Source organism: Piliocolobus tephrosceles, chromosome X (assembly GCF_002776525.5).
Source record: "Piliocolobus tephrosceles isolate RC106 chromosome X, ASM277652v3, whole genome shotgun sequence".
NCBI classification, from domain to species: Eukaryota; Metazoa; Chordata; class Mammalia; order Primates; family Cercopithecidae; genus Piliocolobus; species Piliocolobus tephrosceles.
Window position 1 is genome coordinate 85,743,143 of NC_045455.1, and position 18,024 is coordinate 85,761,166.

General features: G+C 41.5%; 1 protein-coding gene and 1 pseudogene across 8 annotated transcripts in view; one reads left to right on the forward strand and one right to left on the reverse strand.

Annotated features, from left to right (window-relative positions):
* The first annotated feature begins 1,262 nt into the window (after positions 1 to 1,262).
* KATNAL1 (katanin catalytic subunit A1 like 1) overlaps positions 1,263 to 18,024 on the forward strand; it is a 94,226-nt gene continuing 77,464 nt past the window's right edge. For 2 of the 8 annotated variants that reach the window (XM_023208758.1, XM_023208756.1), the window contains exon 1: positions 1,263 to 1,445. The gene's annotated coding sequence lies outside the window, so the exon portion shown is untranslated. Of the gene's footprint in view, positions 1,446 to 1,673; positions 1,839 to 1,891; positions 2,100 to 4,500; positions 4,641 to 7,639; positions 7,755 to 14,230; positions 14,250 to 18,024 lie in introns of those variants that run through there. The other 6 variants (XM_023208757.1, XM_023208760.1, XM_023208759.2 and 3 more) reach the window with 6 other exon arrangements.
* Positions 12,772 to 13,347, reverse strand: LOC111540463 (annotated as a pseudogene).

The window sequence follows — 18,024 nt, forward strand, 5'->3', positions numbered from 1 at the left end:
AGAGGACACTGTCCGTGGGGAACAACAAAAGGTGGATAAGCGACTCAGTTAAGTTCAAGAAAATCTCTGTGGTACGATGACTCAGCTGAATTACAGGCATAGTGCCTTGTTATTTTCAACCATAATTTTTCAGGAGATATTCATTACCAGAAAACGACAAGGTCACGAATTCACTCCCCTTCCTCTTTTTTTCTATTGAATCTCTGGGCTTCAGTTTTCTCATCTATAAAATCTAGAGATTGGGCTTAGAATATCTCTGTGGTTTCTATTACAGTCTATAGCTCTAATAATAATAATAACACATTTTTATGTTCTGTTTTGAGGTAAATTTACATGCAGTGAAATTGACAAATCTTAAATGTTCCATTCCAAGAGTTCTGACAAATGCATATACTTCTGTAACCGAAACCCTTAGCTATACAATGTTTTCATCACTACAAAAAATTCTCTCAAACGCCTCCCCGACGGCTACTATTCTGACTTTTATCACTATTGATTAAATAATTAATATTTAATAGCTATTGTTAAATGCTAAGCTTTGTTTTATAGAGCTTCATCAGTATTAATGCATGTATTTCTTACAAGAGTTGCAAGATGGATATCTCCATTTTTGCAGATCAAAGCGTTAAGAGGTGAGAAAGGCGCCCCTGGTCATCAGCTACCAAGTATAGGGGCAGGACGTGAACTAAGAATTTGTTTTAGAAGCCCACACTCTTAATCTGTATATCCTAGAGTACACAAACGATTGCCCAAGAAACAGCATAAATCCAAATTCAGTCGAAAGCAATGCCATTTGCAAGTTCTAAAACCTCCTGAATAATCCTAAAGGCCATATGCATTCCATCTTATCGAAGGATTCCTTTCCATCCCACTCCCCAGAGAATGGAAAAAGCGGGTGCGAAGGACTTCAATTCGGTTTGACTGCAGAAAAATACAGAGGTGGCGTAGGATCCACACATCCCATGGGGGCAGACCCAGCGGCGGAAGCTGGACAGACGGCGGGGGAAGGGCGCTGAGACGCCCCTGGGTGCCCCCACTCTCGACGCCACTGGCATCCCCTCCGAAAACAGCAGGCACGAAGGTGCCCCGCCACGGGGGCTGGACGCAGTGGAGGCGGGCTCATCAGGCACGACCAGAGCTCAGTCGGCCACACGTCCTCCTCAATGTCACCGTCTCCCTGCTCTCCCACCCCGCGCCGCTGCACCTCCCTCCCCCGGCAACCTGGGCTAGAGTCCCAAGCTCCGCCCCAGAGCGGACTCACAGCCCCCGCGCTCCCTTCCGCGCTGCACCCACCGCGCGGCCGGGGCTGCCATGGCAACCCTACGCCGCCGCCGCCTCTTCACGCACGTCGCGAACTAACGGACTCGGCGGCGGCGGCGGCCTGCGCCCCACCCCCAACCCATCTGGACCGCATCGCCGGCTGTGCCCGGACCTGCGCCTTCTAGGTAATGAATCCGAGGGACAGGGGCTCAAGCGATACAGCAGGTGGTGCGAGGCTCTAGCCGATAGCCCCTCCCAGGCCTCCCACCGCCGGAGACGCCAGAGAAGTGGGCTGCGGGGTTCCTCGGGCCCTGGCTCCCGTGCGGGGACTGGGAGGGGCGCGGGAGCGCCTGGCTCACGGTGCATCATGGGGATTGTAGTTCAGTGACTCCTCGGGCTCGCGGCCTTGGCGGGGTAGCTCGGACTGGCGAACTACAAAGCCCGGCGGCCCCAACCGCCGGGAAAGACTGATAAACTTTGAGCGGACCGGGACAGAAAAAAAAAATCTCTCTTTGTTTTGAGAGGGCTGTTGGGTGGTCGCGGACCAGGGCTCTGTGCATTGGGAAAGGGAAGTGGAGGTGAGCCTCGGGCTTCTAGCCCAGTCGTTGGGCCCGCCCCAGCTACAGCGCTCAGCCCCACCCCGGCTGGGCCACCGCCCTGCGCAGTCTCAGGGATGAGCAGCCGCCCAAGCTGCAGGGCCTCGGGTCTTCGGCGCCTCTGACCCTCGCAGGTTGCTGCCTCTCGGTGCAGAACCGTATGTATGTCATACATTAGATGTGAGACCCGAGAAACCGTGTTTTAACAGGCTTTTCTCCTTTCCTGGATACGTTTATTTCTGGGTTAGTCATGTTTGTTTTAAAGTAGCTCAGAGGTATTTGCATATTAAACCCATCAATTGGTAATTACTCAAAGGGCGTAATGTTTAAAGGTTAAGTGTGGAAATAGATAAAAAGATGTCATTGCTATTATATGGTGGGATCTGCCATTTTTAACTTTTAGCATTTTTGCATTTTATTTCTTGAGGTTCAAGGTTGTGAAATGGGTGCTCCACCTCACCCTCTCCTTGCCAGCCTGAACACTGCCTACACATACTTTGATTAGTTCAGTTTTAAATTACTAGTAACTTTTAAAAACATACTTTTTTTAGCAGTAGGAAGCAATAATTATTTTCTTTGATTATTCCAGTGTTATTCAGAATTTCTCAGCATGTTTTCGGAAGGAAAAATACCATGTTTTAATTATTTAATTATTTATATATTTTTTATGTTCAGGAGTACACTTGAGTCCTTAGAGTTGACTCAAGACTTGGTGGTAAAGGAAGCTGACACAGATTTAGAAAACCTTCCTTGACGACCCTTTAAAATTTTTCAATAGGTAGATAACCATCCTAGAAATGTGCTGCTTTATGGAGTAAGTTGGAGAATTGTTGCTATTATTGTGAGTTTGTGTGTGTGTGTGTTTAAAAACAAACAAAAAGACCACAAATCCTATAAAACTTTCTCAATTAAAATGAAGTTGACCTGTGTAAATTTTACTTGAGGTAGCAATTTTGTACAAGGAGGAGATGGAAAGTAGGTTTGTAAGACAGGTAGAAAACAAAGTTGAGGCCTTATGTGATACAGTATAAGGTTTGAAGTATTTTATTTATTCATTCAAAATTTGTGAAGAACCTATGTGCCAGGCATTATGCCAGGTGGTGAGAATAAAGAGATGAAAAAAGATAGTCTTTGTCCTGCATGGGCAGTCATGTCATCACAATAGCGTGGTAGAGATACGTGCAAGTAGCTATAGGAGCCCAGAGGAAATCATCACCTAACAGTAACATTTATTGAATATGTCAGGTGCTGTGCGGAGTATTTTGCATGCAGCCCGTTAGTAAATCCCCAAAACAGTTGGTGAAGTAGTTACTGATGTTTAGAGATAAGGAAACAGGCTTTAGAGGCCCTGCACAAAATCCTAGTCAGTCAAGTGTGAACCTGTGATTTCAGCCCAGGTGGGTCTGGTCATGATCTCAAGCACTGACCATTTTCTCTGTCAATTAGTAGAAAGATCCTGACTCTGTCTAAGGAGGTCAGGGGAGGCCTTCAGTATGATTTGACTTTTAACTTGTGTTAAAATAGCTGAATAAGCTTTCACTGGAGTGATGAAGAGGAAAGTCATTCTAGGACAAATGGATGGCACAACACGAACAAAGGATAGATTGAAGAATGAGTATTTTGTTTTTGGGGAACGCTAGGTAGTTCTGAATGACAGGATCCCAGAATGCTCACCATTAGTGGATGAGGCCAGATCTTAAAGTACTTGGCACCATATTCAGAGTTTAGAATTTTTCTTGACGTGGGGCAGCCATTGAAGAATTTTAGCTAGAGTGGTGGTGTCGTTAGGTTTGTATTTTAGAAAGATAATTCCAGCTCCAGTGTAGAGAATGGACCTGGGAGGGGAAAGATTATAGGCAGTGGAAAAGCCAGTTGTATAATAGAAAAAAACACCAAGTCCAGTAGAGAAATAAAGAGAGTCTGAACTAAGCCATTGGAGTTACAGAAAGACATGGATTCAAGGAATATTTAAGAGATAAAATTGTTATGACTTAATAGAGTTTGGATGTTGGGAGTTAGAGAGATTTGGAGCTCTCAGCTGATTGATTCCTCAGTTTCTGGCTAGCTCGACTGAGGTAATAGTGACCCACTGATTGAGATGAGCAGCAGCTGGGTTTTGTTAGGGTGAAAGAGATATTAGTTCAGTTTTAAGCATTTGTTTGAGGTTCCTGTGGGATATTCAGGTGGAGATGCATTTGAGTCTGGAGTTCAGAGAGAGCAGGCTGGAGTTAGAAGTTTGCGTATAGATAAGTAGTTAAAGCGACAGGGGAGAATGGACCAGCTCACATTGGAGTAATGAGTAGGAAAGAAAAAGGAAGAGGTTTGGATATGGATCTCTCACTTAAGAGATGTGTGTAGGCTGGGCGCAGTGGCTCACGCTTGTAATCCCAGCACATTGGAAGGCTGAGGCAGCAGATCAGGAGATCGAGAGATTGAGACCATCCTGGCCAACATGGTGAAACCCCATTTCTACTAAAAATACAAAAATTAGCTGGGCGTGGTGGCGCTCGCCTGTAGTCCCAGCTACTCAGGAGGCTGAGGCAGGAGAATCGCTTGAACCCAGGAGGCAGAGGTTGCAGTGAGCCAAGATCGTACCACTGCACTCCAGCCTGGCGACAGAGCAAGATTCCGGGTCAGAAAAAAACAAAACAAAACAAAACAACCAAACAGAGTTGTGTGTATGTGTTTGCGGGAAGAATCTACAAATGAGACCCTGGTTAGGAGGCAGAGAGGAAGAAGAACTGGGAGAGAGCATAACAAAGGAGGGGACAATAAGGAGAGCAAGTAAGTTGTCTAATTTTGTTTCTACAACTTATTTTCTGTATGATCATAGGCAGGTCTCCAAATCTGTACCCTTATTTCATATGAGGTGTTAATGCTATTTTATTTGATTTTGGGAAGTTGAAACAGTTTAGTGGAGGTAAACCCGAAAGTGCTCAACAACTGACAGCAGTTCTCCTTCTCCCGCTTCCTTACTAACAGTGGGGCAGGACTGCCAGTTCTATCTGATTGAAAGGCCCTGTTCCGTGACTTGACTTGACCATATTAAGCAGGTGGATCAGGTAGTAGTTATATTACAAAGTGATGATTTGAGTCTGAGGACTAATTGTGTTTTTTTTTTAAATAAAGCTTCCTTTAATGCTATAAAATGTTATTGTGTAGGGCATTAATACTAATGTGTTTTTGCCTTGTTTTCATCTTCAAAGAAACAGGAGGTTCCACTAGATAATTTGAGAGCCCAGTGGCTCTAAAATTCTTCAATTCTGACAATATTTCATGTCTGGACTGATTTGTGATTTCACTGATAGTTGAACATCAGTAAATGAAAATATGTTTATATTTTAATGTGCTCAAGAATATTTCATTTTATTGGATTTTTTTTAGAGACAGGATCTGACTCTTGTCACCTAGGCTGGAGTGCAGTGGTGCAGTCATAGCTCACGGCAGCCTTGAACTCCTGGGCTCAAGCAGCCTTCCTGTCTCAGCCTCCCCAGTGGCGGGGATTTCAGGCATGTGCCCACACCCGGCTCAACATTATTTTAAACGTTTTTCTCTTCAGTGATAACTATACTTATATATGGTAGTCCCAGGGAAATTGTGCCCTAGAATACCTGATAAAAGTGAGATATCGGCATTTGCCAGATGAACTCAAGGCGTAGATTGTGAGAGTAGTTTTTAAAAAAAAAATGAAATAGTTTTTCAAGGTGGTCTAATCTACACTGGATGTCTTTAGATATGTTTTTCCTGCTGGGGTATGGTTTGATTGTGGTCCTAATTGAACGGAGGGCAAGGGAGTAAATGACCTTCTGAGTCCTTTTGTAACTTTGTTCTGTCCATTAGTAATTGTAAAAGCTCCTATTAAGCAGTCTACTAAAAAGTGAGCTTTGGTTTGAAATCTTATTCTTTTTAATATTTTGCTATGATGCTGTTTTAGTAAACATTTTTTTATAATTTTTAATCATGTTTGAGTATTGTTTTGCATTTTGTAAAGAAGTTAATGCTCAGTTGCTGACCCCCAATTGTATTTCTTTCCAGGGTATCATAGAACTCTTTAGAAGGGTGATTTTACGGACATTTATCAAACACATGTGTCTTGCATTTCAGTTCAAGAAACATTATTGCGTGTCTTTATGTCAAACAGTGCACCAAACGATACACCATATATGACTAAGATCTGGCCCCTCTCTCAAAGGATGTTACATTTCAATCAGTGCTCAGACTAGTTTTGGTATACTCTTGTGTTTTTTAAGGAAATCGTCTCCAAAAAACAATGTATTTTATTTCTGATTTTCTTAGCTTTTATGTGTTTTGAGGGACAAACAATATAACTTCGTTTGCTGTATTTCAATAACTTGTTCCTTTATTCTCGTTTATTCCTGTGTCTCTGTGAGTGTCTTTATATGTTAGTATTCTGTTCTTTCTGATGTTTTCCTCTTTCCATTTTTCCTGGTGATTTTGGCAGTAGGAAGAGAAATGAACGAGAGAGAATCAGTAGTGACTGTTTTTTTTTTTCCTTACCTACTTATGTGAGAATATGCATGACTGGTATTTAACACATAATTCCTGGTATTTTTATACTAGTATTTTCTCTGCATTGTTAGATGTTTGAAGTCAAGCATTTTATGTTAGTAAACTCCACGTGGCCTCACATTGTTTCTTATGTATACATAGGTTATTTGCTTAATGTGGTAGGTGCCTACTATTTAGATTGGATAATGAATGGATGAGTAAGTAAATATGATAATAAAATTACTTGTTCAAAGACTACTTGAGTCTGGGTGTGGTGGCTCTTGCTTGTTATCCCAGCACTTTGGGAGACTGAGGGGGCAGAATGCTTGAGTCCAGGAGTTTGAGACAAGTTGCTTGAGCACCATGGCGAGACCTCATCTCTGCAAAAAATACGAAAATTAGCCAGGCATGGCTGCACACACCCATTGTCCCAGCTACTCAGGAGGCTGAGGTGGGAGGATTGGTTGAGACTAGGAGGTTGGGAGGTCGAGGTTGCAGTGAGCCAAGATTGAACCATTGCCCTCCAGCCTGGGTGACAGAGCAAGACCTTGTTTCAAAAATAAATAAGTACATACATACATACTTCATAAAATAACGTAATATGAAGCAGATGGCTTTGAAAGGTTTTATGGTTCAAAGCACTATGAAATTAAAAAACAAGTAGTATTTATATAGGCAACAGCAACAAAATATCTTTATTTCTGTTAATAAGCCTTTTATATTTTTAGATTAGTTGCGTAACTTTAAAGGAATTTGAGGCAGTAAATTGTAATGAGCTAGGAGGACAGGCTCTGAGTGAGACACATCTGGGTTCAAATCCAGCTCTATGGGCAAATTGTTTAAATTCTTTAAAGCCTCAGTCACCTGTTCTGTTAAATCGTGAGTAACTGTTATTGTTTTGTAGTGTTATAAGGATTAGATGAGATAATGCCTAGAAAAACATTTTTATCATATTACTTGGTGGGGAGTTAGCATTCAATAAACGTCGCTACTATTACTTTTGGTGCTAAAAAGGGTATTTACGCACTTAAGATAAAGTTTATAAAGGTTTTTTTTTTTTTTTTTTTTTGAGACAGAGTCTCACTCTTGTTACCCAGATTGAAGTGCAGTGGTGCCATCTCGGCTCACTGCAGCCTCCGCCTCCTGGGTTCAAGCTTCTCCCACCTCAGCCTCCTGAGAAGCTGGGACCACAGACGCTTATCACCACGCCTGGCTAATTTTTGTACTTTTTTTTTAGTGGAGACAGGGTTTCGCCATGTTGGCCAGGCTGGTCTCGAACTCCCGACCTCAGGAGATCCGCTGGTGTCTGCCTCCCAAAGTGCTGGGATTACAGGCCTGAAGCACCACACCTGGCCAAATTTATGGTTTAAGCTGTCATCTTGAGACACGGTAACAGATGATCCACATTTTCTGTCCTTTGTAATATTTTAAAGTTGCCAGTAGAATTTGGAACATGAGCAGAAATTACTGTAATGGTTACACTTCTGAGAAACATTTAAGCTCTTAGAATCCGATATTAATATATTAGATTCTTTTATGTTTGTGAACAGTATTTTTTGTTTCTAAATATTTGAGAAGTGATTTCTATATGTGTAAAACATAAATGAAAAGGCTTCATTACTACATACATTCTTCTGTAGTGTCTGCGTTTGTGATTAAGTTGTTTTCTCTATTATTCATGGCAAACTGTAGTCCTTGAGACTGTTACCCAACATAAAGAGATGGGAGCTATTGTGGTTTTCAAAATTAACTATTTTGTTGATTAGTACTCACATAGTAGCTTCATTTATTACCCTTGAAACGCACTTCAAGATGCATTAATTTGAGAAGTCGTGGTTTTGTGTTTGCTTAATTGCTTTTATTTATAGCAGCCATTGTATGACGTAAACTGAACTTCGGTGATTTGGAGAAGCATTTTTTTTTTCCCATTAAACATGTAAAGCCTAGACAGATTGATAAAATTCATTGTGGTACAAAATATTGAAAATAAAACTTGTTTTGTTGTTTTGCTTACCACTGTTCTAGTGTTATTTAGTTCACATTGCTATAGTTCAGGTTACTTAGGTGTTTCTGAAATAGGCATCTACTTTCAGGAATTTATAACTTTTAGGAGGAAAAGGAACAATATGAGAAAAATATGGAAGTGTCAGAATAAAAATAGTTTAAAGCAGACATTATTTTCTTAGTCTCATATGTATTGTAAGTATAACTGAATTAGATTGACATCATTCACATAAAATTAGTTTAAAAAATGTTTGTTTCCTCTTTAAAAACCATTACTGTGGAGACAAAAGAATGGTAAATATGATTCCATTTGTAATAGGAATTATGAGTGATGTCCCTGGTGGAGTTGGGTTCTGGATACAAGCTAGCTTTTCATTTTTTCAATTAGGTGTCTTAGTCTTGGCATGAGATAAAAAATTCAAGTGTGTTGGGAGAGAAGGTTTGCGTGTGTGTTGTGGGTGATGGTAGATTTAAAGGAGAGAACAGAAAGGTTGGAGATGTAGCTGAGGAGTTGACTTTATGTGTTCTGTTTAGATCTGAGTCATGAAACAGTTACAAAAATAATTGTCTGGGACCAGATAAAGCAGTATTCCTTCTTGGTCTGAGCGTGAACTTGGACTGAGCTCTTCTCAGTCTGAGCCTAGGACTCTCCTTGAAGATATTACCTGGAGCATTCTGTATAGGGCAGCATTGCTGCATCAGTTTAGCAGTAAATACTGTAAGAAGATGCCTAATTTATTTTTGAATATATAATAAACTCAAAATAAGAGACATATTGTCAAATATTAGACATTGCTAAAATATTTTGTCTTTAGATTTAACCTGACATTTTAAAAAGTCCTGGCCGGGCGCGGTGGCTCAAGCCTGTAATCCCAGCACTTTGGGAGGCCGAGACGGGCGGATCACGAGGTCAGGAGATCGAGACCATCCTGGCTGGCACTGTGAAACCCCGTCTCTACTGAAAATACAAAAAAACTGGCCGGGCGAGGTGGCGGGCACCTGTAGTCCCAGCTACTCGGGAGGCTGAGGCAGGAGAATGGCGTAAACCCGGGAGGCGGAGCTTGCAGGGAGCTGAGATCCGGCCACTGCACTCCAGTCCGGGTGACGGAGCGAGACTCCGCCTCAAAAAAAAAAAAAAAAAAATCTAAAGTCCTAGAAATTCTTCTAATTTATAGTAAAGGAGATTTAAAAAAACTGTGTATTTCAAGATTGTGACTAAAAGTAATTATAGTATAGCTTCTAGAAATTTATAATGAAAATTGAATCAGTTGATTTCTTTTTTCAGAGGAAAAATGAACTGCTTCAATTATCTGTATTGACGTTGAGTGGAGAGTAAAAATACTCCTTACATTGATTCAGTGTTGTATGTGAGGAGTGATGTTAACATATGATCACATTTGATTTTTAAAATAACCTTATGATCAATATTATTTTTCCTATTTTGTAGACAGAACTGAGGCCTATTGAAATTATATGATTTGTCTGAGGTCACAACTAAACATTTATGGTGCCTGGATTCATACCCAGGTTTTTCTGTGTGAAATTTTTATGTGGCCTTTATCAAACATAAACTTGAATGGTTTGGTAACAGTTCTAGATTGTCAACCCCCTACCCGCTTACCCCCTGGAACATATTATTTCACTGTCTCCAGCCTCCCGATGTTCCTCTTGAAAAGTTACCTACCAATATAATTTCTTTCCTTTGTATATAATTTGTCATTTCTTTCCATTTTAAATGTTCTTCAGTCTTACTACCTTGTCTCTAGGTGTGAACTTTGATTTGCTTTTAAACTGAAAATTACTGTCTTCTGCTAGTTTTGGAAAATTCTCAGCCATTATATTTTTGAATTTTGCCTTTTTTCTCCCTCTGGAATTCATAAGAGACATATATGATGGATCTTCTCTTTCTGCTCTGCTGCATTTCTTAATCTTATTGACTTATTCTCTCTGTATATACAGCATTCTGGTCAGTTTCTACAGCTCTGTCTTCTGGTTTATTGATTCTCCTTTCATCTGTGTCTAAGCTCTTGCTTCCTCAGTCCACTGAGGTTTTTTTTTTTTTATTTCAGTGACTATATATTTTAATGCCAGAAGTTCTTTTTGATTATTTTTCAAATAAGCTTATTTTAAGATCTCTTGTCCCTATGTCTTTAAATGTACTTATTTTACAGTAGCTATCTAATGGATTATCAAGGACTTTAGATAAAGGCCTTAGTTTTGCTCTATGTTGTATTCTCCCTCATAGTGGATTGTTTTCTTTGTATCTTGTAATTTTAGATGTAAACTCAGTGGAAATAAAGCCTGGGTAAATGATATGTCCTGTACTTTTGTGATTTGTTTCTGTGAAGTGCCCTATGGAGAAATGATAAGTGAATAAACAAATTTTAGTGTGTCTATATAATAGGATACTACTCAGCAATAAAAAGTAATTACGGATACATACAAGGGCGTAGTTGAATCTCAAAAGCATTATTCTAAATGAAGGAAATGAGAGTACATACTGTATGAGTTTATTTATTTTGCATTCTAGAACTGACAAAACTACAGGCATACTTTGGAGATGCTGTGGGCTTTGTTCCAGACCATTTTGGTAAAGCAAATATTGCGATAAAGCTAGTCACACAAACTTTCTGGTTTCCCAACGTGAATAAAAGTTACGTTTACACTATACTATAATTTATTAAGTATGTAATAGCAGTACATCTAAAAAATGTACATGTCTCAATTTAAAAAGACAAACGTTTTTTAACTTTTATTTTAGGTTTAGGGGGTACGTCTGCAGGTTTGTTACATGGCTATATTGCATGATGCTGAGGTTTGGGATATGAATGATCAAGTCACCCAGACGGTGGGTGTAGTAGCCAAAAGAGTTTTCCAACCCTTGCCTGCCTCCCTCCCACCTCTATTAGTTTCCAGTATCTGTTGTTTTCATCTTTATAACTAGGAGTACCCAATGTTTAGCTCCCACTTGTGTATAAGAATATGTAGGCCGGGCACGGTGGCTCAAGCCTGTAATCCCAGCACTTTGGGAGGCCGAGATGGGCGGATCACGAGGTCAGGAGATCGAGACCATCCTGGCTAACACGGTGAAACCCCGTCTCTACTAAAAAAAACACAAAAAACTAGCTGGGCGAGGTGGCGGGTGCCTGTAGTCTCAGCTACTCGGGAGGCTGAGGCAGGAGAATGGTGTAAACCCGGGAGGCGGAGCTTGCAGTGAGCTGAGATACGGCCACTGCACCCCAGCCTGGGCGACAGAGCAAGACTCCACCTCAAAAAAAAAAAGAATATGTAGTATTTGGTTTTCTCTTCCTGCATTAATTTGCTAAGGATAATGACCTCCAGCTACATCCGTGTTGCTGCGAAGGACGTGATTTTGTTCTTTTTTAAGAGCATGTAGTATTCCATGGTATATATGTACCACGTTTTCTTTATCCAATCCACTGTTGATGGATACCAAGATTGATTCCATGGCTTTGCTATTGTGAATAGCGCTGCAGTGAACATATGAGTGCATGTGTCTTTATGGTAGAATGATTGGTTTTCTTTTGGGTATATACCCAGTAATGGGACTGCTGGGTCAAATGGTAGTTCTGTTTTAAGTTCTTTGAGAAATCTCGAAACTGCTTTCCATACCATGTGCATAAGTATTCCCTTTTCGCTGCAGCCTTGCCAGCATCTGTTGTTAAAAAAGACTATATTGCTAAAAAATGCTAAAAATGCTAACAGTTATCTGAGCCTCAGGAAGTCTTAAAGTTTCTACTGGTGGGGGGTCTTTTGATGGCTGCTGACAGATGAGGGTAGTGGTTCCTGAAGGTTGAGGTGGCTGTGGCAATTTCTTCTTCCTCCTTGTTCTTCTTCTTCTCTCTTCTTCCTCTCTTCCTCCTCGTCCTTCTTCCTTCCTCCTCCTCCTTCCTCTTCTTTCTTTTTCTCCTTCTCCTCCTCCTTCCTTCCTCCTCCTTTTCTTTTCTTTTTTTTTTTTTTATTGACAGGGCCTTACTCTGTCACCCAGGCTGGAGGGCTGGAGTGTAGTGGTGCCATCATAACTTACTGCAGCCTCAAACTCTCAGACTCAGGTGATCTTCCTGCCCCAGCCTCTTGAGTAGCTAGGACCACATGTGACTAATTTTTTTTTCCCATCCCTATTGCTTCATTGGTCACCTCTAGTCCTGTGTGCGGTGGGCTCTGGGGAGGGCGTCACTATTCAGCTCCCAGGTGGAAGCATGAGAAGGCTTTGGCCTGGCCCTCCAGGGTCCCACTCTGTGGTGTTTGGAGGGGCAGGTCTGGCCTTTCCTGGGTCAGCACAGGGCACCTAGGTGGGGGCACAGGTGGGTACCCAGCACAGGCACCTAGGTAGGGGCACAAGCTCACTACCCATTGGCCAGCCTAATGGTGTTTGGAGAAATTATTCCTTGCTGTCATCCACGTTGGGCTTAATCTTGTCACTGCCAAGCTTCCAGCCAGCAGGACAAAGTTCCTTGTGTTCATCCATATATTGAATGGCCCGGATCAGCTGCAGAGCCTCGTCCAATGAGTGTCCCACAGGCAAATCATTAACGGTGATCTGGCGAAGGACACCCTTCCATCAATGTAAAAGAGGCCCCTGTAGGCAATGCCCTTATCTGTTTTCAGCACGCCGTATTCCTCAGACAAGCGTCTTGTCTCATCAACACGCAGGGGGATGTTCAGGGGGCCCAAGCGTACCTCCTTCTGGGGGGTATTGATCCAAGCCAGGTGGGTGAACTGAGAGTCCACCAAGATGCCCAGCGCTTCGCAGCCCAGCTTGCGGAAGTCCTCGGTGTGGTTGCTGAATGCGATGATCTCTGGGGCACACAAAAGTGAAGTCCAGAGGGTAGAAAAAGAGGACCATGTACTTCCCTCTGTAGTCTGACAGCTTCACCTCTTTGAAGGCGCCGTCCACCATGGCTGTGGCCTTGAAGTCAGGGGCGGGCTTTTCCACGTGCGCGTTACCGGAGGCCATGACTGAAAGCTGTGTGGGCAAAGGCTAGATGCACGGATGATCACACGCGTGGACCCGCGTTCTCTGCCCATGTGACTAATTTTTAATTTTAATTTTTTTTTGTAGAATTGGCATCTTCTCTGTTGCCCAGGCTGGTCTTGAACGTCTAGCCTCAAGTGATACTCCTGCCTCTGCCTCCCAAAGCGTTGGGATTACTGCCATGACCCAATGTGCCTGGCCCAGGGCAATTCTTAAAATAAGACAACAACAGTGTTTGGTGGATGTATTGACTCTTCTTTTCGTGAAAACTTTCTCCATAGCATGCAATTATACTGTTTGATAGCATTTTACCCACAGTAGCAGTTCTTTCACAGTTGGAGTCAATCCTCTCCAAATCCTGCTGCTGCTTTATCAACTAGGATAATGTAGTAATCTAAATTCTTCATTGTTATTTCAACAGTGTTCACAAGCATCTTCACCAGGAGTAGATTCCAGCTCAACAAACCGCTTTCTTTGCTTATACATAAGAAACAACTTCTCATCTGTTCCATTTTTTTTTTTTTAATTTTTTGTAGAGATGGGGTCTTGCTGTGTTACCCAGGCTGGTCTTCAACTCCTGGTCTTAAGCTGTCCTCTTGCCTTTGCCTCCCGAAATGTTGAGATTACAGGTGTGAGTCACTGTGCCCTACCCCGTTTATGGTTTATTATGAGATTGCAGCAATTCAGTCACATCTATAAGCTCCACTTCTAATTCTAGTTCTCTTGCTATTTCTACCACATCTGCAGTGACTTCCTCCACTAAAGTCTTGAAACTCTCAGAGTCATCCATGAGGATTGGAATCAATTTCTGTAACACTCCTGTTAGTGTTCATGTTTTGACATCCTCCCATGAATCACAAATGTTCTTCTTGGCATCTAGAAGGGTGAGTCTGTTCCAGAAAGTGTTCAGTTTACTTTGCCCAGTTTCATCAAAGGAGTTCACTATCTGTGGCACCTATAGCCTTACAAAATGTATTTCTTAAATAATAAGATTTGAAAGTTGAAATAACTCCTTTATCCATGGGCTGTGGAATGGATAAGCAAGCACGAAAACAGCATTTATCTCTTTGTACATCTCCATCAGAGCTCTTCGGTGACCAGGTGCATTGTCAGTGAGCAGCAGTATTTTTAAAGGAATCTTTTTTTCTGAGCCATAACTCTCAAAGTTGGGCTTAAAATATTCAATAAGCCATACTGTAAACAGATGTGCTGTCATCTAGACTTTGCTATTCCATTTACAGAGCACAGGCAGAGTAGATTTAGCATAATTCTTAACGGCCCTAGGATCTTCATACTAGTAAATGAGCATTGGCTTCAACTTCAACTCGTCAGCTAAATCAGCCCCTAGCAAGAGAGCCAGCCTGTCCTTTAAGGCTTTGAACCCAGGCGTTCACTCCTCCTCTCTAGATAAGAAAGTCTTAGATGAAATCTTTTTCCAATAGAAGGCTGTTTTGTCTGCATTGAAAATCTGTTGTTTAGTGTAGCCACCTTCATCAATGATCTTAGCTAGTTCTAGACAACTTGCTGCAGCCTCTGCATTAGCACTTGCTGCAGCTTCTGCATTAGCGTTTGCTGGTTCACCTTGCACTTTTGTGTTATGGAAAAGTCTTCTTTCCTTAAACCTCATAAACCAGTCTCTACTTGCTTCGTACTTCTGCAGCATCCTCACCTCTCTCAGCCTTCATAGAATTGAAGACAATTAGGGTCTTGTTCTGGATTTGGCTTTGGCTTAAGGGAATAGTGTGGCTGGTTTGATCTTCTGTTCAGACCACTCACACTTTCTCCGTATCAGCAATAAGGCTGTTTTGCTTTCTCATCATTCATATGTTCACTGGAATAGCACTTTTAATTTCTTTCAGGAACTTTTTCTTTGCGTTTACAGCTTGGCTCTTCGGCACGAGGGATCTACATTTCGGCCTGTCTTAGCTTTCAACATGCCTTGCTCGCTAAGCTTAGTCATTTCTAGCTCTTGATTTCAAGTGAGAGACATGCAACTATTCCCTTTCACTTGAACACTTAGAGGCTATTGTAGGGTTCTTCACTGGCCTAATTTCAGTATTGTGTCTCCCGGAAAAGGGAGGCCCGAGGAGAAGAGAGACAGGACAACAGCCTATTGGCAGAGCAGTGAGAACACAGTATTTATCAGTGATACTCACCTTGCTATAGGGCATGGTTTCTGGTGCCCCAATACAATTACCACGGTAACATTGTGTATTAACAGATATAATAAAAATGGAGAAGTTTGGAATATTGTGAGAATTACCAAAATGTGACATAGAGACAAAAGTGAACACATGCTGTTAGAAAAATGGCACCGGTAGACTTGCTGGATGCACGGTTGCCACGAATCTTCAAATTGTAAAATGCAGTGTCTGCGAAGTGCAGTAAAATGAGGCGCGGTAAAGTGAGGTGGGCCTGTGTAGGGAGAAGGAAACAGGAGAGGACATGGTGAGAGTTGGAGGTCGAGTGTAAAGTTTTCTGGGGTGATAGAAATGTTCTTTACGTTTGTTGTGGTGGTTATGTGGTTTATAAAGTTTTCAAAACTCATCAACTTGTACACTTAAAATTAGTGGATTTAATTTTATGAAAATTACACCTCAAAGCTGATTTTTAAAAAGCAGGCAAAACTCATCTGTGGTATCAGAATAGTGATTAAAGTACTGACTGGGAGGGGTGAAGGATCCTTCTGGGGAGTTAGAAGTGTTCTGTATTTTGAAGTGGGTGTTGCCTGGGTGTACACAGTGTATGTGCACAGTGTAAAAGGTCATTGAGCTGCACACTTAAGACTTGTGCACTTTATATACGTCAGCAAAAATGGAGAAGGTTCTAAAGAAGGATTATAATATGAGGTTGAGAAAATCTCCAAGAAAGTAGAGCAAAAGGACAGAGAGATGGAAAAAAGGAGAGAAAAACTAAGAAAATTAGAGGACCAGCCTAGGAAGTCTAATTCCTGGATAAAAGGCATTTCATAACAGGAAAAAAAAAAAAAAAAAATGGAAAGAAATTTTCAGTGAAATAATTCAGAATATTTCCTAAAATGGAAACACATTAATTTCTACATTGAAAGAACCCCAAATAGACCCATTTCAAAGCGCATCATCAAAAATTTTAGAAAACTCATGTCAAAGAGAAGATCCTACCAGTTTCCAGAAAAGGGGAAAAACAAGTGATATATAACAGATTAGGAATTTAAATGACTTCAGTCTTCTTAACCTAATATTGAAATCTAAAAGGTATTAGGGAAATGCCATAAAAATCCTCAAGGAAAATTATTTCCAAGCTAAGCTTCAGTAGCCAGGCAAATTCTCATGGAAGTATGAGGGTAGAATAAAGGTATTTACAGATATGCACAGTTGCAAAAATTTTATCTCCCATCTGTAGAAAATGTGCTCCATAAAGGTAAGAGAGTGAACCAAGAAAGACAAAGACATGTGATACGTGAAAAAAGGACAACATAGGAGAGGCCGAAGGGCTCCCTAGGATGAAGGGAGGTACCAAGTTGAACAGCCTTGGAGGGTAGAAAGAGATAGTGTCTTTCTCCAGAGCAAAGGTCAGGTTTGCTTATAGCCTTGGAAGATACAGTATCTCCCTTTGGAACAAGGGATAGAGAAGCATAAAACTTAATAGATGCAGGTTCTCTAAGCTTAGGCCTCCTCTCCTGTAATTCAGACTACTTCATTTGCAGATGTTACATGGCCCTTTTCAAATTGCCCCATGGGAATTGGGGCTTGGGGAACTGGTGGGAAAAAAAAATACCTTGGGTTAGGTTGTCTTCTGGAAGCTTTATAGTTTTAACTCTTACATGTAGGTCAGTAATCCATTTGAGTCAGTAATAGTTTTAACTCTTACATTTAGATCAGTCATCCATTAATCTATAATTCATTTTTGTGTGTGATGTGAAAGAAGGGTTGAGATTCAGTTTTTGTTTTGCATATGGATAGCCCATTTCTTTCAGGACCTTTTTGCTGGAAAAAATTGTCCTTCCCTCGTTGAATTTTTTTGGGCACTTTGGTTGAAATTTAGTTGGCTTTGTATGTATGAATCTGTTTCTTGACTCTCTAGTTTCTTTCACTGATCTTTGTGTCTGTCTTTATGTCAATTCCATACTGTCTTGATTACCGTAGCTTTATTATTAATTTTTTTTTGAGGTGGAATTTCACTCTTGTTGCCTAGGCTGGAGTGCAGTGGCGGGATCTCGGCTCACCCCAGCCTTCACCTCCCAGGTCAAAGTGATTCTCCTGCCTCAGCCTCCCAAGTAACTGGGATTACGGGCATGCCCCACTGCGCCTGGCTAATTTTGTATTTTTAGTAGGGACGGGGTTTCTTCATGTTGGTCAGGCTGGTCTCAAACTCTCAACCTCAGGTGATCCACCCACCTCGGCCTCCCAAAGTGCTGGGATTACAGGCATGAACTACTTGCACCCGGCCATGATTACTGTAGCTTTATAGTAAATTCTAAAATCATGTAGTTGACATCGACCCCCAACAGGCATTTTTCCCCTCAGCCCCTTAGAAGTACCCCACCTGAATATATCTGTGTTAGTAAGTCCTCCTACTTTACCGTTTTTCAGAACTTTTGTCTGTTTTGTGTTCTTTCATTTCCATTGAAGTTTTAGAATCAACTTGTCAGTTTTCCCAAAAAAGGCTTCTGGGGTTTTG